This window comes from Glycine soja, chromosome 4, assembly GCF_004193775.1.
Source record: "Glycine soja cultivar W05 chromosome 4, ASM419377v2, whole genome shotgun sequence".
Taxonomy (NCBI): Eukaryota; Viridiplantae; Streptophyta; class Magnoliopsida; order Fabales; family Fabaceae; genus Glycine; species Glycine soja.
Genome location: NC_041005.1, coordinates 10,163,974 through 10,189,938, shown reverse-complemented (window position 1 = coordinate 10,189,938; position 25,965 = coordinate 10,163,974).

The window sequence follows — 25,965 nt, the reverse complement described above, 5'->3', positions numbered from 1 at the left end:
CGCCAAATTTCATTTTGGTGTACTTTAGTCAACAAACAATTTCGTTGTTACCCGTTGAACTCCATTCATGGGATCACCAATCACACGGAGACGGGTGTCCATTGTTGTAACTAAATAATGGGCTTTAATCTCATTCCCCTCGACGACTCAAATACTTGTTGACATGTCAACCTTTTTGTAAGCAGATCCGCAATATTATTTTCTAACCTGACAAAGTCAAGAGAAATGACACCATGAGAAATCAAATTTCTAATAGACTTATGTCTCACTCTTAAGTGTCTTCTTTTTTCATTAAAATTTTGCTTGTCACTTTATAGATATAGCAATTTGACTATCACAATGCATTGGAATTGGAGGTATACGCTTATTTAACAATGACAAATCACATAATACATTTTTAAGAAATTCAGCCTCACTAGTAGTAGTATTTAAAGCAATAAATTTTGCTTTCATGTGAAATAATAATTTGTCTGATAGATTTTCATGATACTGCACAACCAGCTAAAGCAAAAACATAACCACTTGTCAATTTTATTTCATCACAATCAGAACTTCAAGTTTGTATCACTAAATTCCTCAATTACTTTTCAATCTACCAACTGCATATGCAATGTCAAGCCTAGAGAAGTTTGTCAAATGTAACATAGAACCAATAATTTGAGAATATTCATGTAAAAAAAAATTAGTTTATTCAAACTTTTTTTTTTAACTCAATAGATGAGTCGTAAGGAGCAGAAACATGTTTCACATCAAAATGATTAAACTTCTTTAATATATAGCTTTTCAACATAATAAGATTGGATAAAAAATCATACCATCATTTTTCTCTATAAACTTAATACCCAAAATCACATCTGCACAACCAAGGTCTTTCATATCAAAATTTCTAGACAAGAAAAACTTCACATCATTTATGAAATTCATTTACTACCAAATATCAATAGGTTATCCAGATACAAACATAAAATGACACGTTCATTATTCTTAAATTGTTTCACATACACACATTTATCACTATCATTAATTTGAAATTCATACAAAAGAATAACTTAATCAAATTTTTGTGTCAATGCTTTGGAGCTTGTTTCAAACCATACAAAGATTTAACAATTTATTTTTCAAGAAAAAATATTTTCAAAGAAAGTCACATCTCTAGACTCCATAATAGTACCATTAGAAATTTCAGATACTTCTGAATTAATAACTAAGAATCTATAAGTAGTATTATGTAAAAAATATCCAACAAAATATAATTAATATTTTTTTTTCAATTTTCCTTTTCTTATTAATAGGGATATTAACCTTTACTAGACACCCCCACACTTTAAGATATTTCAGATTTGATTCTCTTTTTCTCCATAGCTCATAAAGATTTTTTTTAAATTTTTTTATAAGGTACTCTATTAAGAATACAACAAACAAAATATAAAACTTCACCAAAGTGTTTATTTTATTGTTTTTGTGTGTTATATTTTCACAGGCTTATCTTTTATCAATGAGTTATATATAAAGAAACAATCAGTCAACATGTAGCAACAAAATACTTGCCGTAGTAATAATAACGTTAAACAATAAAAATTAAAAACCAAACAACAAATGTCTTGATTTTAAAGACTTGTGTTCACAGGATCATTTGACCAAGTAAAAGATAGTTTTCTAATCATATAGGAATGAAATTAGAAGTATGCTTTTAGTTTTTCACTTAAACTAATTCTAAAAGCATTTTCTCTTCAAAACCATCATTAATGAAGAAAATATATTTTAAATTTCAAATTATAAGAAAATATTTTTCAAAAATCTCTCACTAATGTAAAATTTAAGGAAATGAAATAATATAATAAAACAATTTTAATAAAGCATAATACATTGTGTCTTCATCCATTAATTTTACAGACTTACTAAAAGGGGAGTCAATCATATTCATGACAGATATTTTGGTAAAATAAAATGCTACTGCAGAAAAGACTATGCAAGAAGAAAGTGATAACTAATTTTTCTCTCTAAGACTGTTGGAAAAATAAAATAAAAATGAAGGAAAATAAATATGAAGAAGATGCACAGTCTTGAATTAAATAATAAAATAACAGTAGCAAAATAAATTTATTTGACATAACACAAATAATGCATTATATCATACAATGAGCACAATGAAAAATTAAATCAAGGAAAAGAATTAAATAGCCTGGGTTGAAGCGCGTAAATGCTATCCTTAGAGAGAAAACGCCCCCACTACACCGGTAAGACATTCTAATTGCGCTCCTCTCCCAAGATACGACAACCCGTTGGTTCCGATCGTGTGCAGCGAAAGGATCCCCAAACCTTATGAACACCAATGCTCTTACTCTCAAGAAATAAATTATTTTATAAGAAAAGAAATAGAAAATTTTGTGAAAAGGGATGAGACTATAGCTCTATCATGTTTTTAGAAAGGAGGAAAGAGAATATATAGACACAGATCACCTTAAGCAACAAACAAAATATGACCGTTGGAAATATGACCGTTGGAAACTAACCTACAGTTGTAAAAACAAATCTAACAAACTAGTTGACTCATTAAAACAAAATCTTAAGAAAATCTAAAACAACTATTTTATTTTATAAAATGGAATTAATATATATTTATAAATTTAAATTAAAAAACAAATATTTACCAACAATTTTCACAATAGTTTCTGATAACAAGATAAGAATAATTAATATGGACATAAATTTCCAACCCTGAAAATCAACAAACTCAGAAAATAAAAATAATCTTGCTTTTGTAAATAGAATTGAAGTTGGTAAAGTGGTTGTTATACCATGACTGTAACTTTTCCACCTTTCCCCTCTCAATGAAAGTAAAACATTTTAGATGTCTTTATCAATAAAAAATATATATGAAAGTACGAAGTGATCAGAAGAACAAACAAATATACCTCCAATCAAGAGATATACAAACAATATAGGAAAATAAAGCTTGTGACTATGGGAGTTAAAGCTGCACAAAACTTATACAATGAGAGTTTGGGGTGTGAAGTCCTTGAATCATGTCATGTATTTAAAACACAATAATGTGAAAAATGATCACAAATCCAACTCATATCTTGTTCAAGGACTTCACACCAATTAAGAGATATACGAACAATATAGGAAAATTAAACTTATGACTATGGGAGCTCAAGCTGTACAAAACTTATACGTTGAGAGTTTGGGGTATGAAGTCCTTGAATCCTGTCCTGTATTTAAAACAAAATAATGCGAAAAATGACCACTAGTATAAAGGCTTAATCCAACTCATATTTTGTTCATGTAAGACTAATTAGATAGGATATTAGGAAAGAAAGTGCATAAAAATATGCTAACTTTAGTCACGTTACCAATAAGGGTATAACTTGTAATAAAAAAATGTTATTCTGTTAAATGAGATTTCAATGTGGATTGAGACAAGTAGTTAAAAATTTAATATGAGCTTACATTAATTTTATGGGTGTGTGTGTGAATTTATAATAAATAAGTTAAGAAAACTATGTGCGACTCAACATTAAAAAAATGTACAAATGTGGTGATCAAAATTAATAAAATAATAATGAGATGTCGGAATCACTTTTGAGCATATCATGTCTCTCAATAGGGGGGAGCAGTTTCACTATAGTCGCTGATAAGAAGATAAGAATAATTAATATGGACATAAATTTCCAACCCTGAAAATCAACAAACTCAGAAAATAAAAATAATCTTGCCTTTGTCAATAGAATTGAAGTTGGTAAAGAGGTTGTGATACCATTGCTGTAAGTCTTCCACCTTTCCCCTCTCAATGAAAGTAAAACATTTTAAATGTCTTTATCAATAAAAAATATATATGCGAAAGTAAGAAGTGGTCAGAAGAACAAATAAATATAACTCCAATCAACAGATAGAGAAGCAGCTTACAAAAGATATAGGAAAATTGAACTTATGACTATGAGAGCTCAAGCTGCGCAAAATTTATACAATGAGAGTTTGGGGTGTAAAGTCCTTGAATCCTGTCCTGTATTTAAAACAAAATAATGCGCAAAACGACTAGTAGTATAAAGGCTTAATCCAACTCATATTTTGTTCATGTAAGACTATTTAGATAGGAAATTAGGAAAGAAATTGCATAAAAATATGCTAGCTTTAGTCATCTTACCTATAAGAGTATAACTTGTAATAAAAAATATTATTTTATTAAATGGCATTTCATCGTGGATTGAGACAAGTAGTTAAAATTTTAAATGAGCTTATATTAATTTTATGGGTGTGTGTGTGTGTGAATTTCTCATAAATAAGTTAAGAAAAATATTTGCGACTCAAAATTAAAAAAAATGTACAAATGTGGCGATCAAAATTGGTAAAATGATAATGAGACATCGGAATCCATTTTGAGCATATCATGTCTCTCAATAGGGGGGAGCGTTTTCACTATAGTGGTTGATAGCAAGAAAAGAATAATTAATATGGACATAAATTTCCAACCCTGAAAATCAACAAACTCTGAAAATAAAAATAATCTTGCTTTTGTAAATAGAATTGAAGTTGGTAAAGAGGTTTTGCTACCATTGCTGTAAGTTTTCCACCTTCCCCCTCTCAATGAAAGTAAAAGATTTTAGTTGTCTTTATCAATAAAAAAAATATATATGTGAAAGTAAGAAGTGGCAGAAGAACAAACAAATATAACTCCAATCAACGGATATAGAAGGAGCTTACGAAAGTTATAGGAAAATTGAACTTATGACTATGAGAGCTCAAGCTGCGCAAAATTTATACAATGAGAGTTTGGGGTGTAAAGTCCTTGAATCCTGTCCTGTATTTAAAACAAAATAATGCGCAAAATGACTAGTAGCATAAAGGCTTAATCCAACTCATATTTTGTTCATGTAAGACTATTTTGATAGAAAATTAGCAAAGAAGTTTCATAAAAATAAGCTAGCTTTGGTCACGTTACCTGTAATAGTATAAGTTGAAACAAAAAATAGTATTCTCTTAAATAGTATTCACATGGTACACAACCATCTTTGAGAAAATGTTCAGAACTAATATTTTGCTTGCTGTCAATAGCGATTTCAATCAAATTACAGATATTGATTTATTGTAAGATAAAACTGATTTGGACTACAAATCTCAATTTAACTGGTGACGTTGTGCGTGTGCACGCGTCCGCGTGAGTGTGTGTAAAATAAATTGAAAAACTGGTGAAATAATGTTTTCCTTTTCGGGCATGTCGTATCCTACAAAATAAAAAATAGATGTGGATTTTACAATTGAATCCTTATTCATATGTATTTCAATTCAACAAGATTTTTTCATATGCTGTATTTATCATGAAATTCGGGATTCCGAAACTTTCGTTTCAACCAAAGGAGAAATATTACTTGTGTTGAGAATTTCTAACCTCAAAAATAGATGTCCCAATTTTAACATTGCAAACAACAATACTCGTAAATAAGTTAAGAAAAATATGTGCGACTCAACATTAAAAAAATGTACAAATGTGGCGACCAAAATTGATAAAATGATAATGAGATGTCGGAATCCCTTTTGAGCATATCATGTCTCTCAATAGGGGGGGAGCGTTTTCACTATAGTCGTTGATAACAAGATAAAAATAACTAACATGGACATAAGTATCCCACCCTGAAAATCAACATACTCAGAAAACAAAAACAATCTTGCTTTAGTAAATAGAATTGAAGTTGGTATAAAGAGGTTGTGCTACCATTGCTGTAAGTTTTCCACCTTCCCCCTCTCAATGAAAGTAAAAGATTTTAGTTGTCTTCATCAATAAAAAAATATATATGCGAAAGTAAGAAGTGGTGAGAAGAACAAACAAATATAACTTCAATCAACAGATATAGAAGGAGCTTACGAAAGATATAGGAAAATTAAACTTATGACTATGGGAGCTCAAGCTGCGCAAAACTTATAGAATGAGAGTTTGGGGTGTGAAGTACTTGAATCCTGTCCTTTATTTAAAATAAAAAAATACGCAAAATGACCACTAGTATAAAGGCTTAATTCAACTCAAATTTTGTTCATGTAACACTTTTTAGGTGGCAAATTAGGAAAGAAGTTGCATAAAAATATGCTAGCTTGAGTCACGTAACCTGTAAGAGTATAAGTTGAAACAAAAAATATTTTTCTCTTAAATGGGAATTCAACATGGATTAACACACGTACCTAAAGATTTAATATGAACTTTAATTTATTTTTTGGGTGTGTGTGTGAATCTCTCCAAATCCGCTTTCTTCACTTGGTACATAACCATCTTCAAGAAAATGTTCAGAACTAATATTTTGCTTGTTGTCAAATGGGATTTCTATAAAATTACAGATATTGAGTTATTGTAAGATGAAACTGATTCTGACTACAAATCTCAATTTAACTAGTGATATTGGGCGTGTGCACGCGTCCGCGTGAGTGTGTCTGTAAAATAAATTGAGAAAATGGTGAAATATTATTTTCCTTTTCGGGCACGTCGTATCCCATAAAACCAATAAAAGGATGGATTTGACAATTAGATCCTTATTCATATGTTTTTCAATGAAACAAGATTTCTTCATATGCTGTATTTATCTTGAAATTCGGGCTGCCGTCCCTTTCGCGTCAACCAAAGGGGAAAAATTACTTGTGTTAAGAATTTCAAACCTAGAAAATAGATGTGCCGATTTTAATATTGTAAACAAGAATACTCGTAAACAAGATAAAATTTTCAGAGTGAGAAGAACAAACAAATATAACTCCAATTAACAGATACAGAAGGAGCTTACGAAAGATATAGGAAAATTAAACTTATGACTATGGGAGCTCAAGCTGCGCAAAACTTATACAATGAGAGTTTGGTGTGTGAAGTCCTTGAATTCAAAACAAAATAATGCGCAAAATGACCACTAGTATAAAGGCTTAATTCACCACATATTTTCTTCATGTAACGCTTTTTAGATAGCAAATTAGGAAAGAAATTGCATAAAAATAAGCTAGCTTTAGTCACGTTAGCTGTAAGAGTATAAGTTGAAATAAAAATATTATTCTCTTAAATGGGAATTCAACGTGGATTGACACAAGTTGCAAAAGATTTAATATGAACTTACATTTATTTTATGGGTGTGTATGTGAATCTTTCCAAATCCCCTTTCTTCACTTGGTACACAACCATCTTCAAGAAAATGTTCAGAACTAATATTTTGCCTACTGTCAAATGTGTCTGTCAAATAAATTGAGAAAATAGTGGAATAAAGTTTTCCTTTCCAGAAATGTTGTATCCCTTAAAAGAAAAAAAGATAGATTTGACAATTAGATCCTTATTCATATGTTTTTCAATGAAACAAGAATTTTTCCTATGCGGTATTTATCATGAAATTCGGGCTGCCATCCCTTTCGTGTTAAACAATGGGGAAAAAATTACTTGTGTTAAGAATTTCTAGCTTAGAAAATAGATATTCCGATTTTAATATTGCAAACAAGAATACTCGTAGATAAGTTAAGAACAATATGTGAGACTCAGCATTAAAAAATGTACAAATGTGGCAATCAAAATTGATAAAATGATAATGAGACGTCGGAATCCCTTTTGAGCATATCATGCTTCTCAAGAGGGGGGAACGTTTTCACTATAGTTGTTGATAACAAAATAAGAATAATTAATATGGACATTAGTTTCCCACCCTGAAAATCAACAAAATCAGGAAAAAAAATAATCTTGTTTTTGTCAATAGAATTGAAGTTGGTAAAGAGGTTGTGACAACAATTGCTGTAAGTTTTCCACCTTTCCCCTCTCAATGAAAGTAAAGGATTTTATGTCTTTATCAATAAAAAAAATATATATGTGAAAGTAAGAGGTGATTTCAAAAACAAACAAATCTAACTCCAATCAAGAGATACAGAAGGAGCTTACGAAAGATATAGAAAAATTAAACTTATGACTATGAGAGCTGAAGCTGCGCAAAACTTATACAATGAGAGTTTGGGGTGTGAAGTCCTTGAATCCTGTCCTTTATTAAAAGCAAAATAATGCGCAAAATGACCACCTTAATCCAACTCATATTTTGTTCATGTAACACTTTTTAGATAGCAAACTAGGAAAGAAGTTGCATAAAAATAAGCTAGCTATAGTCACGTTACCTATAAGAGTATAAGTTGAAACAAAAAATATGATTCTCTTAAATGGGAATTCAACGTGGATTGACACAAGTAGCTAAAGATTAAATATGAACTTACATTTATTTTATGGGTGTGTGTTTGAATCTCTCCAAATCCCCTTTCTTCACTTGGTACACAACCATCTTCGAGAAAATGTTCAGAACTAATTTTTTGCTTGCTGTCAAAAGGGATTTCAATAAAATTAAAGATATTGGGTTATTTTAAGATAAAACGGATTTTGACTACAAATCTCAATTTAACTAGTGATATTGTGCTTGCGCACACGTTCGCGTGAGTGTGTGTAAAATATATTGAGAAAATGGTGAAATAATGTCTTCCTTTTCGAGCATGCCGTATCCCATAAAACACAAAAAAAAAAAAGATGGATTTGACAATTAGATCCTTATTCAGTTTTTCAGTGCAACAAGATTTCTTCATATGCTATATTTATCATAAATTCGAGCTGCCGTCCCTTTTGTGTCAACCAAAGGGAAAAAATTACTTGTCTTAGGAATTTCTAACCTAGAAAATAGATGTGCCGATTTTAACATTGCAAACATGAATACTCGTACATACGTTAAAGAAAAATATGTGCGACTCAACATTAAAAAAATGTACAAATGTGGCGATCAAAATTGATAAAATGATAATGAGACGTCGGAATCCCTTTCGAGCATATCATGTCTCTCAATAGGGGGTAGCATTTTCACTATAGTCGTTGATAACAATATAAGAATAATTAATATCGACATAAATTTCCCATCCTGAAAATCAACAAACTCAGAATACAAAAATAATCTTGTTTTTGTAAATAGAAATGAATCTTGTTTTCCACCTTTCCCCTCTCAAGGAAAGTAAAAGATTTTAGATGCCTTTATCAATAAAAAAATATATATGCAAAAGTAAGAAGTGGTCAGAAGAATAAACAAATATAACTCCAATCAAGAGATACAGAAGGAGCTTACGAAAGATATTGCAATATTAAACTTATGATTATGGGAGCTCAAGCTGCACAAAACTTTAACAATGAGAGTTTAGGGTGTGGAGTCCTTGAATCCTGTCCTTTATTTAAAACAAAATAATGCGCAAAATGACCACTAGTATAAAGGCTTAATCCAACTCCTATTGTGTTCATGTAACACTTTTTAGATAGCAAATTAGGAAAGAAGTTTCACAAAAATATGCTAGCATTAGTCAGGTTAGCTTTAATAGTATAACTTGAAAAAAAATATATTATTCTCTAAAATGAGATTTCAACGTGGATTGACACAAGTACCTAAAGATTAAATATGAACTTACATTTATTTTATGGGTGTGTGTGTGAATCTCTCCAAATCCCCTTTCTTCACTTGGTACACAACCATCTTCGAGAAAATGTTCAGAACTAATTTTTTGCTTGCTGTCAAAACGGATTTCAATAAAATTACAGATATTGAGTTATTTTAAGATAAAACTGATTTTGACTACAAATCTCAATTTAACTAGTGATATTGTGCTTGCGCACACGTTCGCGTGAGTGTGTGTAAAATCTATTGAGAAAATGGTGAAATAATGTCTTCCTTTTCGAGCATGCCGTATCCCATAAAACACAAAAAAAAAGATGGATTTGACAATTAGATCCTTATTCAAATGTTTTTCAGTGCAACAAGATTTCTTCATATGGTATATTTATCATAAATTCGAGCTGCCGTCCCTTTTGTGTCAACCAAAGGGAAAAAATTACTTGCCTTAGGAATTTCTAACCTAGAAAATAGATGTGCCGATTTTAACATTGCAAACATGAATACTCGTACATACGTTAAGAAAAATATGTGCGACTCAACCTTAAAAAAATGTACAAATGTGGCGATCAAAATTGATAAAATGATAATGAGACGTCGGAATCCCTTTCGAGCATATAATGTTTCTCAATAGGGGGCAAGCATTTTCACTATAGTCGTTGATAACAAGAATAGTTGATATGGACATAAATTTGCAACCCTGAAAATCAACAAACACATAAAATAAAAATAATGTTGCTTTTGTAAATCGAATTGAAGTTGGTCAAGAAGTAGTGATACCATTGCTGTAAGTTTTCCACCTTTCCCCTCTCAAGGAAAGTAAAAGATTTTAGATGTCTTTATCAATAAAAAGATATATATGCGAAAGTAAGAAGAGGTCAGAAGAACAAACAAAAATAACTCAAATCTACAGATACAGAAGAAGCTTACGAAAGATAGAGGAAAATTAAACTTATGACTATGGGAGCTCAAGCTGCGCAAAACTTATACAATGAGAGTTTGGGGTGTGAAGTCCTTGAATCATGTCCTTTATTCAAAACACAATAATGCGCAAAATGAACACTAGTATAAAGGCTTAATTCAACTCATATTTTGTTCATGCAACACTTTTTTGATAGCAAATTAGGAAAGAATTTGCATAAAAATAAGCTAGCTTTAATCACGTTACCTATAAGAGTATAATTGAAACAAAAATTATAATTTTCTTAAATGTGAATTAAACGTGGATTGACATAAGTAGCTACATATTCAATATGAACTTACATTTATTTTATGTGTGTGTGTGAATCTCTCCAAATCCCTTTTCTTCAATTGGTACACAACCATCTTCCAGAAAATGTTCATAACTAATATTTTGCTTGCTCTCAAAAGGGATTTCAATCAAATTACAGATATTGAGTTATTGTAAGATAAAACTGATTTTGACTACAAATCTCAATTTGACTAGTGACATTGTGCGTGTGCACGCGTCCGCGTGAGTGTGTGTGTAAAATAAATTGAGAAAATGGTGAAAGATATATGAATATTAAACTTATGACTATGGGAGCTCAAGCTGCGCAAAACTTTTACAATGAGAGTTTGGGATGTGGAGTCTCTGAATCCTGTCCTTTATTTAAAACAAAATAATGCGCAAAATGACCACTAGTATAAAGGCTTAATCCAGCTCATATTGTGTTCATGTAACACTTTTTAGATAGCAAATTAGGAAAGAAGTTTCATAAAAATATGCTAGCTTTAGTCAGGTTACCTTAAGAGTATAACTTGAAATAAAAAATATTATTCTCTTAAATGTGATTTCAACGTGGATTGACACAAGTAGCTAAAGATTTAATATGAACTTACATTTATTTATATTCCAAATCCCTTTTCTTCACTTGGTACACAACCATCTTCGAGAAAATGTTCAGAACTAATATTTTGCTTGCATTCAAATGTGATTTCAATAAAATTACAGATGTTGAGTTATTGTAAGATAAAATTGATTTAGACTATAAATCTCAATTTAACTAGTGATAATGTGTGTGCCCGCGCATCCGCGTGAGTGTGTCTGTCAAATAAATTAAGAAAATGGTGAAATAAGTTTTCCTTTTTGGCCATGTCGAATCCCGTAAAACCAAAAAAAAAAGAGATGGATTTTACAATTAGATCCTTATTCTTATGTTTTTCAATGCAACAAGATTTTTTCATATTCTGTATTTATCATGAAATTCGGGCTGCCGTCCCTTTTGTGTCAACCAAAGGAGAAAAATTACTTTTGTTAAGAATTTCTAACTTAGAAAATAGATGTGCTGATTTTAACATTGCAAACAAGAATACTCGTAAATAAGTTAAGAAAAATATGTGCGACTCAACATTAAAAAAATGTACAAAGGTGGCGATCAAAATTGATAAAATGATAATGAGACGTCGGAATCCCTTTTGAGCATATCATGTCTCTCAGTAGAGGGGAGCGTTTCCACTATAGTCGTTGATAACAGGATAAGAATAATTAATATCGACATAAATTTCCCATCCTGAAAATCAACAAACTCATAATACAAAAACAATCTTTCTTTTGTAAATAGAAATGAAGTCCGTAAAGAGGTTGTGATACCATTGCTGTAAGTTTTCCACCTTTCCCCTCTCAAGGAAAGTAAAAGATTTTAGATTTCTTTATCAATAAAAAAATATATTGGTTTTGAGGAGGAAATTATAAAAAACAGAGGAGAGAAGAGAGGCAATACGTATGTGGAGGAAATAGAATTATTCTATTCTAATTCAAATTGTTCTCAGCAGCGATACGATAAATAGCAAAAGATAAACTAATTAGATAACAAGATATTAGCAAAACAGAATATTAAAACTAACTTGCTCCTTAAAGATAGGAACCACTTATTGACTAGGCTAATCCATTAAAACTGACTTACTCCTAAAATATAGGAAACCAACTTATTTACTAAATTCTATTTTAAAAACTGAAAAATAAAATAGTATGCAGTTACAAAAGTATATCTTCTCATCCTAACAACAACTTGTACACAAGGTCTTCCCTCTTGCCTGTGTGGATGCTCCTCCCTCGACCTCACTGGATTATAGGTCCATTTATCATATGGAAACATGATCCAAGAACAACTATTTCAAGCCAAAACAGATACATATAGACAAGATACAATATTTATGAGTGATGTAAGGAGACTTTCAAAAGAGATACAAAAATTAGCAAACAGGAAGTTCCTTGCACTGGATTAAAGTTGATATATTTGGCAAGACAAGATACAACTGATTTCATTGACTTGCATACTTGCTCAGTATATCTAATGGAGAATGGATATTAATTATTATGCATGTATAGTTCAATTTGGTTGAACTATTTCGAGCTGCTCCTTACACCAAAGTATGAATCACTAGACTGTCAAACCACAGATAGAGAAACTAGTTTCAAGAGTACTTTTCTATTTGGGAACTAATACAAAATAACATTCTTCAAAACTCAGAGAATACAAAATCCGTGATGGAATAACATGCAAAAGTTCAAATATATATAGCTCAATGGAATCAAAAGAAAAACCAATGAATCACTCCTAATTCCTAACCAAAGGGGTTTTAATTACCCAATGAGTGTACCTTAGTTGGCAACACACACTGAGTTTGTGGGAGAGAACCTAAGTTTGATCCCTGCAGAATATACTCTTGGGGAGGAGCAAGGAACTTTAATTGTGACTAATTCCCGACCAAAGATTAATCTCATGGCCAGTTTAAAGGACCAAAGGTTGTGGAGATACCTTGGGGTACTACCGGAGCCTAAGGCCCTAATTACGGTGGTATCAAACAAAAAAAAGGGTTTTTAAGGTTGTTAATTATCACCTCTTTTCAATGAGGTTGAGTATGAAACTTGGCAACCTAACTTATTAACTCCTATTTTCTTCCTCTTAGATGATCATAGCTCCTTTCCTTGTTCTTGAATTTCTCCTTCACTTCCTTATTCTCACTAGTTTCTCGCTTCTTTTCTTCCTCTCTCTTTGCTTCTCTATTGTTTTCCTTTTTAGTCATTCAAAGACTTCCCCTTTTAATTCTTAATCTTAATTTTCTTATATATTTTTTAGGTTATTTTTGACTTATAAATCTTATAAACTAGAATTAATTGCAAAATTAAAACTACAGATATCAAACACAGATTGACTATATAAGGAGGATTGTAAGGGAAACTGTAAGCATATAAAACCCCGACTCATTTTGAACTTTTGATTACTTCAACTAAAATTTATGCTCAATGATGAAGATGAAGATCCTCTGTTGAAGGCATACATTTACCACCAATAAAACCTAGGGTATAGAATTAGAATTATTCCAGGAATCTAAACCTAATTTGTGTATAACATATTGATTTCCCAAAAGAGATTAAGATCCTCTGTTCAATGCAGGTGAAAAAAATACCTGCATCTTCTCATACATGTTCTCAGATTCTTATGCATTAGCCTTCTTTTTCCTTCCCTTCAACTTCTTTTTTTTTTCAAGGTGAACTTTTCTTCCCTCTGCTTGTCTTCTTCACTATCATCCTTAGTCATTTTAGGCTACTCAACATTGAAAACGAAGAGCAAGTTAGGAAAAATTAAAATAATATTTATTTTCAATTTCCAGCATAAAATTAAATATACAACATAATAAACTTAAAAATGAAGAATGTTAATTTGATCCAGTTTTTTTTTGTCAGCCAACAAAGATTATATGCTTATATAGGTACAAGGGGTACCTCAACCTGATAGATATGAATTGTTTTCTCCAGCCATGATAACAAAATCCAACTATATTCAACTAAAAAACAATAACCTTCTCTCAAGAAAATGTCCTAGATTTCCATTAGTGGCCAAATACCAACAATCCTCTGTTATATATCAACAATCCTTGCTACTATGTGAGTTGATTAGCTAACTCTTATATGAATCATTATATATCACCCTTAGAAAGCTGCATACATTTTAAGAATTTTATTGCCAATATATACCAGTCCTACAAAGAGAACCCAAAATCCTTCATCCAACATGATAACTGAGACCCAGACCAAAATTTAATCATCTCCATAACAGTATCACTATCAAGATATATCAACCACAAAATGAAAAATATATATTAATCTTTACTATTTATTTTATGAACAAGTTCAAAAGTACTTCAAAGCATGTACCAAAAAAAAGGTACTTCAAAGCAATTCAGCAAAAAAAAAAAAAACTTGTAAAATCTCATAAAGATATCATATGTCGATTTTCTGAAAGCGATTATGGTCCTCATGTCAATGTACACATTTTGCAATAATAAATATATAAGTTCTTTGTCTCCTTTTTGCCTTGTAAAATTTTAGGGGTGAGAAAATGTTACTCTAATTTAAGGGAGAATGTCTTTGGGTTTAAAAAAGCTTATGTTTATCTCATTCTAAGAAAATGAGTGGAAATTTAACCTATGATTTATTATATATAAGATTTTATTTGTTTATCTAGAATAGTCATACAAAATTAGTTTATGAAATTATAAATGTTGATCACATTTTATTTAAAGAACTATTGATGTCAATATTTGTCTATAATCGAAATCTACATTTTCATGATGTATACAGGATCATGGCTTCTCCACCTGCCTCGCCTCCTCCTCCTCCTCCTCCTCCTCCTCCTTCAGACGCATCAGCTTCACCGTCTGCCGTGAAGCGAACACGCAAAGCCTCACGTCAATGATCCTTGTCTACTAGACCACCTGGTGCTGACAGACCAATGGTCCACGTTGATCCTACTACCGAAAAAGCCGACGGTCCCCACAAGAAGAAATTAAGAACATATTTGAGGATTGTGGTGCGTGATAAGGTGGACGTCACGTACGAGAACTGGAAGGAGGTCCCTACTGCTCAAAAGGACTTGATTTGGGAGGATATTCAGGTATTTTTCTTTTCTTATTTGATGTTGTTTAATTAATAGCCAAAAATTACATTATTGTAACAAAAAAATAAGCTTATTTGTTATTCTCAGGCGGAATTTGAAATCCTAGAGGCTTCTGACAGTAGGATGAAAAAGAAGTTGCTTCAGACTGTCGGCGAGAGATGGAGGCAGTTTAAATCAGACCTCATGAGGAAAGGGGCCCTTGCAGCTGATCAAGACGGTGTGGATGACACTGTTTGTGAGAAATACGACATAAGCAAGGAAAAATGGGTCCAGTTTTGCCAGACTCGCAGAGACCCTTCTTGGGAGGTATGTTCCTTTCCATTTAAGTTGTTTTTTCAAAAAACATTAACTTGTTATACTTCATTCTAGCAATTTGAAAGATTATTGTTTTATTTTTGCAGGATGTGCGCAAAAAGGCACAAGCCATCCAAAAACAGAACACTGCCCCCCACGTTTTGTCTCGTGGGGGTTATGAATATTTGGAGCAGAAGCTCCTGGCTGAGAAGACCAAGAAGAAGCTGGAGGAAGTTGCACAGTCAAGAAGCATTGATGGCGTCATCGACCCTCCATCCCCGGTCAGATGCCATGTGAAGTGGAAGATGGCCCGCACGAAGAAAACGGGGGAGATGACGACTGAGGCCGCAAAGGAAATCACTGAGAAGATCGTAAGTCATTTTCAACTAACCATTAGATTTATATTTCAATATTTTGTGAATGCCATGTACAACTGTGTGTTTTCTATGCAGGATTCCTTTGAGGAGCAGGCGACACAAGGATCCTTCGTCCCCCACGGACGTCAGGATGTTCTCACCGCTGCTATTGGACGTCCAGAGCACCCTGGACGTGTTCGTGCTGCTGGAGTTGGTGTCACCATCAAGCAATACTTTGGATCGGCTCCACAGCTCTTCCCCTTGCCTCCTGAAGAATTACAGCAGCTGACCCAACAAATCAGGGACCAGCTAGAGGAGACCATCACAGAAAAAGTGACGCGGCAGCTCATGGCATCGTTCAGCCAGATGCAGTCCTAGATTCAGTCCCAGAAGCAATCTCATGGACTTGCACTGCCTCCCGAGCCTTTGGCTGGTCCCTCAGGTCCTCAAGTAAGCACAAAGAGGAGTTGTGTTGATCCCTCAGGAAACGATCCTAAGACGGGTGACTCAGATAGGTGCGACTTGTACATCGAAGCAGATCCTGCCCGCCTGGTTGCCTTAGGGAGAGTTTATGAGGGATCCACTGTTGTTCATAACACTCCTTTGTTGCCTGGCCAAGTAAAGGTGGGTGTGGAGGAGGTTACAGATGCAGATGCTCCAGTTCCTGTACCCACTGATGAGGTTTCCTTAGTGGGGCAGGCAATTCACACCTTCATTGCTTGGTCGACACATCTTGTCAAGTCTTTATCATAGTAGGTACTTTTCTCTTACTATATGTTTCTTCTTTTTGAATTAATTCATTCAACGTGCCTCAAATTAGGCCATTTAACTTTGTTTCATGAACAGACAACTGTGTCTCCGGCAAAACCACCTCAAAAGCCCGATCCATAGGTCGATGATCCACTTTATCTGATGACATTGACCATCCCAGAGCTTTTCTTGAGGCCTTACCAGGTTACATGGGATGCCACCATGTTCGGGATCTTTAATCCAGACTTCCCTCTCTACATAAAGCACGAAGACCTCTCCGAAATCGCACACGGTGGTCAATGTCTCAGCATATCAATGTTACAGATGTGGATTCTGTAAGTTATTTTAGATTACTTTTAATTACCTAAGTTATTGCTTTCAATTCATAAATATTTAACTTTGACTTAATATAAACAGGCATCTGACTGAAATAGGTATGCGAGCGAGGAATTCTGATATCTATGGATTCCTCTAGCCACAGTCCATTCAGAGGTCTGTGCAATCGCAGTTTGAGACTGAAAGTTACATAAAAAGTTGGATGCAGAGTTCAAAACGCGATGTATATCTTAAAGACTACCTGAATGGGTAAGTCACACAAAATAATTGAATTTAATTAATGTTTACTAATATACTAACCCATATTCATCCCCACTGCAGCGGACACTGGCAGATGGTGGTCATTGTGCCCAACAAACACCTAGTTGTCTGGTTTTGTTCATTGCATAACAGGCCAGACAACTACCTTAAGGGGATTATTAACAGGTTAGTATTCTTTTCAATGCATTTGCATTCAAATACCTCAACAACACCACTTTTTAATTGTTACTCGCATGGAACAGTGCTTTAAAAGGTCTTGATGATGCTCCACAGCCTAAATCAAAGGCTCCTGCTAGGTGGATTGTCGTCAAGGTACATCATTTACATAAAACTTCCACTTATATATGTGTTTGTACACTAATTGCTTAATTAATATCCAAATTTCATTATGTATTTAGTGTAATAGACAAAAAGGAATACTGAGTGCGGCTACTATGTCATGCACTGGATGTCCACCATCATTTTAGGAAGTTTTAGGAATAATTGGGAAGCGGTACGTTTATTTCAAACAAAATCGATTTTTTAAAATTTGTATTTCATTATTAACTTATTATCATTTATTTCATCATGCAGTATTTTAACGATCCTTGACCATTGGAGCCAGAGAGATTAAAGGCGTTGCGGATCTAGTGGGCACAATATTATCTCCGAATTAGAGATCATACATAGGATTTAAGGACATTAAGTTTAGCTTAATTTAGTTTGGTTTAACATTTTTGACATTTCCTATGTAATTTGAACATTGAATTCATTTGTTGATCGTTGTTTATGATAAATCAATTATTCAATGTTTATTATGATTAAAACTGCTTCAAGGCAGAATAAAATGGTTATTTGCTGTGAATTGGGTCTGAAATTACATTTTAGAGGTACAATTTTGGGTTTATTGTAAAAACATAAATTTTATATAAAAAAACTTGAAAACAATATCGTTTATTAACAAAAACCGATGTTAATATAGTAAACAACATCGGTTATTTGCAAAATAACCGATGTTAATATACAAACGTTAACATCGGTTATTTATAAATAACCGATGTTATATACAAAAAACTACAACAAAATAAGTGTATGCATAATGAACGTTGACATCGGTTTTCTAGAAAACCTATGTGAATATATAACATTAACATCGGTTTTACTAGAAAACCGATGTCAACGTTCATCATGCATACACTTTTTTTATTGTAGTTCTTTGTGTAGAACATTGGGTATTTAGATAACCGATGTTATCGTTTTATGTTAACATCGGTTTTTCAAAACTGATGTTAACAATAACACATTCAACATCAGTACTTTCAACACCGGTTTTAAAACCGATGTAGAATGCCATAAATAACCGATGTTGAAAGTGTATTTTGTAATAGTGAGTGGTCAAAATGATGTGTTCTTGAGGAGTGTGGATCCATAGCATTTCATATCACTATATAGTAATTTTTGCTTCTTTTTTTTTTTTTTTAACTTGCTTTACTAGTGCTAATTGGTGTGAGTTAAGCTTATTTAAGTAGATCGTTGCCATGTGCTTGGAATATTTGTTATTGCTTTACTAGTATTGATTAATGTTAGTCAAGTACACAGTATCATTGGATCCCATCTAGATACATTCTGGAATTTTTTATATCAACTACTATTTGAGAAGTCTAAACTTTTGATCTATCTTTCATTGATTAAAGTCCAACTGAAAAATTTAGAGTGATTTTTTAATCTCATATTTAAATTATTTTAGTGCTTTTTATGTGATTTTAGTGTTTTATATGTGCCTTAGAATTTTTTTTATTATACGGTCTATTTATTTTACAACTTTGCTATTATATAGGCATGTTCAATCTTAAATTCACTTGGTGCCTATTCTCACTTTGATTATTGGCTTTTGACCCTAAGTCTTCTATGGCCATGTGTTAGTATCTACTTTGTTTATTCTTGTATGCTAAACATGGATAACTAAATTTGTTTTGGGCTTCCACCGTTTTGGTCTGTGAATCAGGAAAGCAATTGACCCATGACTTTTTTATTTAGAAAAATGGGAACAACATGACACATATTAATATCCATTATGGCTATCTAATTCCCACTTAGCACTTAAGTATAGTAACTAATCATTATCACCGTATTATATTATTCAAGATGCAAAGAAAGACTTGATGTCTAACACTTGGTACCATAAGCCAATACAAATTGAGGTACATGCTTGCTTTTTTAAACATTATTACAAGGGGATATGAATGGAAAAGGATAAAAGAACTATACTTTGTTGTCATATTATAAAAAGCTTTTAATTTTTGTTAGCCTATCTTGTCTTCCTTCGGTTTACCTTTTGCTGGTGCACATTTTTTAGTGCTTGATTTTACAAATCCTTTTAACCTATGTAGCCACCTAAGGATAACCTCTGTATATTTACACCTACTTGGTTCACCTAATTAGTGGATTCTTCTTCTCATTCTAAAATAAGTGAAGAAATATAGTTTTAATTGATTATGGTGCATGGAATATAAATTCCAAATGTATTTTAGATTAGGATGGTCCATTTTCATATTTGTATCTATAATTGGAGAATTAATGAAGATTATTAGCAATGCTAAGAAGTGGGATACACCATGGACAAATAAAACTAATTGCACCTTAATATTCAAAGAAAAAAACAAGACCTTAAAGTTGAATTAAAAAAAAAAACACATTCTAAGACAGTTATATGAAAAACCATCTTAGAGTGTCTACATGCTAAGATGGTTTTTTTTGAAAAAAATCGTCTTAGAATCCTCAATATATTTTAATTTTTATAGAAAAAAATACATTTTAAGACGATTCTTTAGAAAAACGTCTTATATAATTTACCATTCTAAAACGGTTTTTAACTAAAAACCGTTTTAGAAAGGTATCATTCTAAGACGATTTTTAGCTAAGAATCGTCTTGGAAGGGTACCTTTTTCTAAAATGATTTTTTTGCGGAACCATTGTAGAAAGTGAATACTTTTTACGACGTTACCTAGGATGATGGTTAATAACTGACGTCGAATGTGTCTTTTAACCGACATAGAAAACACTTTGTCCAATAGTGAAACCTTAATTACCTAGTCCAAATAGGAAAAATCTTGATGTATGCTTGGTTTTCATCACTCGCTCTCTCTCTCTCTCATATATATATAATATCTAGGAGAGAAAAAGATTATTAGCAACAATTTTGAATGACTTAGTTTAATATGTGTGTGTGTGTGTGTATGTGTGTGTGTGTGTGTGTGATTACATCCCTTATGCAAAATATACTTAGTTTAAAGTGTGTTATTACATTAAGTTAGAGATTGCTTATATTGATACTAACAATCTTATTCAGATGCACATATATAATTTCAACTATATGGCAAAATATAACACATACATAGTTTCAACTATATTGCAAAATGAAACTTAAACAATATGTTTTTTTTCTGGGTTTTTAGAGTTTTTTTTTGGTGAATTTGATTTTATGACAAATGATGACTCTGGAAATAAAGCACTAAATAGTGGTAGTAGCAATGGGATTAATGCAGTCACAATGCAGTTGCTGATTTAACCATGCACCATAATTGTGATTGTGAACCACAATTTAAAATCATACATATTATTAGTTGAAAACCGGCTATTCTATATTGATGCAGTACATTCAACAGGTATCTCATATATCTAATGATTATGTGTCTTAATATATGTATATATACCCAAGCCAACAAGACACTTACATTTGCAAATAACCTTACCACAATGGGAAATCTCTACAATTTAATTGTTTAAAATTTGATTTGATAAATTATGTGGGATTCATCTCAGAAGGAACAGGTTCATCGGTTCGAGCCCAAGATATCACCACCCCGATGAACTACTACAATCAATATCCTCTCATGCAAAACAATAATCTACCTATGCAGGTCTTCCTACCATCACTACTAGAAAATAAGGTTTTTACATTGGTTATTTAAGACTTTCAACATCGGTTATTAACCGATGTTGAAAGTAATATCGTTAACATCAGTTTTTCAAAACCGATGTCAATTAATAAATACAACATCGGTTATTTAAATAGTCAATGTGATATGATGAGAATTATGAAAAAAGAAAGTGCTAAATCTACATATCAACATCGGCTTTTTAAAAAACTAATTGGCACTAACAACATCAGTTTTAAAAAAATCGATGTTTTTAAAACTTTTTTTTAATATGTTGTTTGTGCTTTCAATAAATCCAAAATTAACCTACAAATTTTAAATGAGACCACACAACATATAATTTTCATTCTGTTTTGAAATAGTTTTTACCAGAAATTCCATGAGAAATTTACTAATTACTATGAATTAAAAGCATATTTAATGTTGAGACATGAATTGTAAAAAATGTAAAGTAAATATAAACTATAATTACAAAATTTCCTAAACATCCTATGTTTCATTTTTAACTTTCAAATATTACTTTGCCCACTGGATGGGAAACGCCTTAAATCTCTCTGGTTCCAATGGTCTAGCATTAGTGAAATACTGTATGATATAATAAAACATAAGTTAATAATATAAAAGCAATCATAATAAAAATTCAGAGCATTACTTTTTTTTAATTTTTTAATAAAATTAAGGTATGCTAGCTAGCACATTACAATAGCCCCATAGATCTCAACGAAGTTGCCACCTAAGATTCTATCCATCATTTGCTACTCATGCATGTAATATTCATTCAATCCAAAAAGAAAAAAAAATCATAGTATTACTTCATGATAGCGTTCTTTCAAGAATATGGCTAAATCAATTCGATAAAGACCACAACAAAAACAACAGACCACCATAAATTACTCAACAAAAAAAAATACCACAATAAAGAACTTAATAAAAAAATTAAGACAACAAAAAAGAAAGACCACAATAAAGAACTGATCAATAACAAAATTAAATAAATTAAAAAAACCACAATAAAGACAACAAGATATGAAGCCTAATCTTTGGTTAATGCCAGAGCATGAATGGAAAAGGAGCGAAGTACCTTAGTTTGTGCTTTAACTGTAAGATTGTGCTTTACTCGACATTTGTGCTTATCATGCAAGAATTTTCTCCCAAATTTCAATTCATCGGATCTCTATGATGACTTTCACACTATTAATGTAAGAGTTTTCACACTATTAATTAATTAGAAATAAGTATCAGCCGAACTTTTTATTCGTAATATTAGTTAGTTTTAAACTTGACAAACTTATTATAAATATTAGTTGTGACTGAATGAAAATATAAAAAATCTTTACAATGTTAACACATCTATTAATAACTCAATAGCAAACAATATTAAAACCAAGTCATTAATAAAATACAATCAAATTATATAAGACTTATTGCAATTAAATATAACCAGATAATTTATTCTTTACATATGAATTGCAACAAATATATATATATATATATATATATATATATATATAATTAAGGCAACAAAGGAAAACTTTCTAGATCTTTATCGACTAGGTAATTTACTGCAAGTTATCTATGATTTCTCCTGCACTTTACCTCATGTAAAAGGAGCATATATATCAGTGAATATTGGAAAGTGTTCCGGTTGATTTTCTTATAAGGTATCGACCAAGAAGAAAATGTAAAAAGCAAAGAACTTTTTATATTTGAGAAGTTATTCTTATATAATAATATTGTTAACAAAATTTACAAGCATGAGAGATATAAACGAAGGAGATACTGAATTTCCATACTAATTTGTTATTAATTGGAGCAAAAGAAATAAAAATAAAGAATAAAATATAGTGAGAAATTAAAAAATATGACCACTGATGTGATAAAAAGTAATAAAAAATACAGTGAAAATAAGAGGGAAAAATTAAGTATATATTTATAATAATCCTTAGAAAAGGAGAGTACATAAGCATAATATAATGAAAAGAGATCAAAGAAAATTAATTACATTGTGAAAAATATTAAATAAATAATATAACTTGCTAAATTTTTATTTGAAAAGAGCACTAGGGAAAGAAAAAGAAGAAATAGAACTATAAAAATAATACAAGATATGACATTATAAATAGATAAATAATGAAAAGTGAAAGTGTTGATGAAGTATTTAATATATAGTAAGTTTTGTATACACTCCTAAAATTATATATGTTGGAAGTTTATAAAACTCTTTTCCCAAGTTAAGGGCCTTGTATACTTGGCATTCTTATTTACGTTGTTCAATGTGTGCATAGGACACAACCTTCTGAAGCAATCCAAAGAGTACTCAACACGAATCCGACAAGAACAGCTACACACAATGTTCTTTCTGCTCCGCAAAATCAAAGTGGGAGTGTAAAAAACATTTATTTTCTTTTTATTTAAGACGATCATGATGATAATGTATAATCACCATTATAAGTTATAAAATATGTTAAGCTCTACACTATTGTTAACAGGGTACGTGTAATTATGATCTAGGAAACCTGCTGTTGTCACTAAGAGAGGTAAAACCCATATCATCAAGCTGTTGACATATAAATTTTATTTTCTTTTTTTTTTTTTAAATATTATTATTCTTGGAAACAACTAAAGACGGAAAAATGGATGTTGCATGACAGAGATGTTATGAACCACCACGTTGTGGTCGTCCCCGAAAACAATGTGCGCCAGAAGAGTAGTCTTCTCAACATCGAAAGGAAAGCGTTTTACTCAAATTCCTAAATTGTAGCTTTCTGTCGCAAAAGTCTCCAAAACTAAAACTAAAATGTCTTGAAATTTGATGCATTGAAGCTTTTTACTCAAATAAGTACTGAAAGTGTGACGTGGTAGTTATCTCACCTTGCAAGTGTGAATATGTTGTTTTTCTCACTTTATTGTGATAAATAATTTATGAATCCAAGATTGAGATTATGAGATTCTTTTAATTGGTGTGTTTAATTTTTTGAGAAGTTGCAGAAGGTTTCTTCCAAAAGAGGAAAAGCTGCAACAAATCCTACATCCCAACGAGAACAAAGTACTCCTGACAGTGTAGTTAATTTTAAGGCATTTATTTTGTCAACTTTGCCTATGACACGAAATTTGAGAGGACGGGTATTCCCATTGACCGCCATCTCAGATTATTCAAACCACCATCACCACCACCATCAGGTAATTCTTAACAGCATCTAATGAAAAGTAGTTAATTCCGTTAGGTTAGTTAGAATGATTAGTTACAGCTGACCTAAGGATTCTTCATGTACATATATTGCAGTACTTACGTAATAATAAGACTGAGACGCATTTTTGATCTTCCAGAACTAAGTCTTGAATCTTTTTCTGCATATCTCGATATCCCTACGTTATGGATACAACATCTCCTTCTTTATCACAGTATATCACGTTTCTTAACATGGTATCAGAGCTCTTCAAATGAGGAGCTCTGCTGCGCACTCACTATCTTCCTATCCTTCTTTCTTCCAAGCGTTTGCTGTTCATCATGAACGAAACTGCATTCAACAATGTCGAGAGCTATTTGTATCTTCATACAAGCGAAAATCCAGCTGCTGCTCTTGTCTCCCCAGTGCTGGATTCAACCAACTACCATTCATGGAGTCGCTCCATGATCACTGCACTTAGTGCCAAAAACAAGCTAGAATTCGTGGACGGAAGCGCGCCGGAACCACTTAAAACGGACAGAACGTACGGAGCTTGGCGACGATGCAATAATATGGTGGTATCCTGGATAGTGCACTCCGTTGCTGCTTCTATAAGACAAAGCGTGCTCTGGATGGACAAAGCCGAAGACATCTGGAGAGACCTGAAGTCGAGATACTCGCTGGGAGATCTTCTAAGAATCTCCGATTTACAGCAAGAAGCATCGACATTAAAGCAAGGAGCCCTCTCGGTGACAGAATACTTTACTAGGTTGCGCGTAATTTGGGATGAGATTGAAAACTTCAGACCCGATCCAGCCTGCACCTGTAACATCAGGTGTTCTTGCTCCGCTTTCGCCATTATTGCACAAAGAAAGCTTGAAGACCGAGCTATGCAATTCTTGCGTGGCTTGAATGAACAATATACCAACATCTGATCCCACGTGTTGCTCATGGATCCCATACCAGCCATATCAAAGATCTTTTCGTATGTGGCACAACAAGAACGACAACTGCTAGGTAATTTTTCTTCTCCCAATTTTAATTTCGAATCTAAAGAAATCTCCATTAATGCTGCAAAGTCCATCTGTGATTACTGTGGTCGAATGGGTCACACTGAAAATGTGTGCTATAAGAAGCATGGTATGCCTCTTAATCACGAAACAAGAAACAAGAGTAATGGCGGAAGAAAGACTTGTACACACTGTGGAAAGATAGGACACACCATTGATGTGTGTTACTGGAAGCACGGATACCCGCCGGGATATAAACCCTTTAATGGAAGATCCACAGTCAATAACATGGTGACGATGGATAACAAAACCCTGGATGATCAAACTCAGCAGCATGAATCCCAGGATCTCGTTCAATTCTCCCCAGAGCAATATAAGGCCCTACTTGCTTTAATCCAGCGGCCATCAACCGGAAACGCGGCATCGGAGCAAACCAAACAGGTTGCTTCAATATCATCTTGCACCACTGATAAGCTTTCCAACCCAGGTATGTCTCGACCTATCATGAGCTCCTGGATACTAGATTCAGGAGCTACAGACCACGTAACCTGTTCCCTA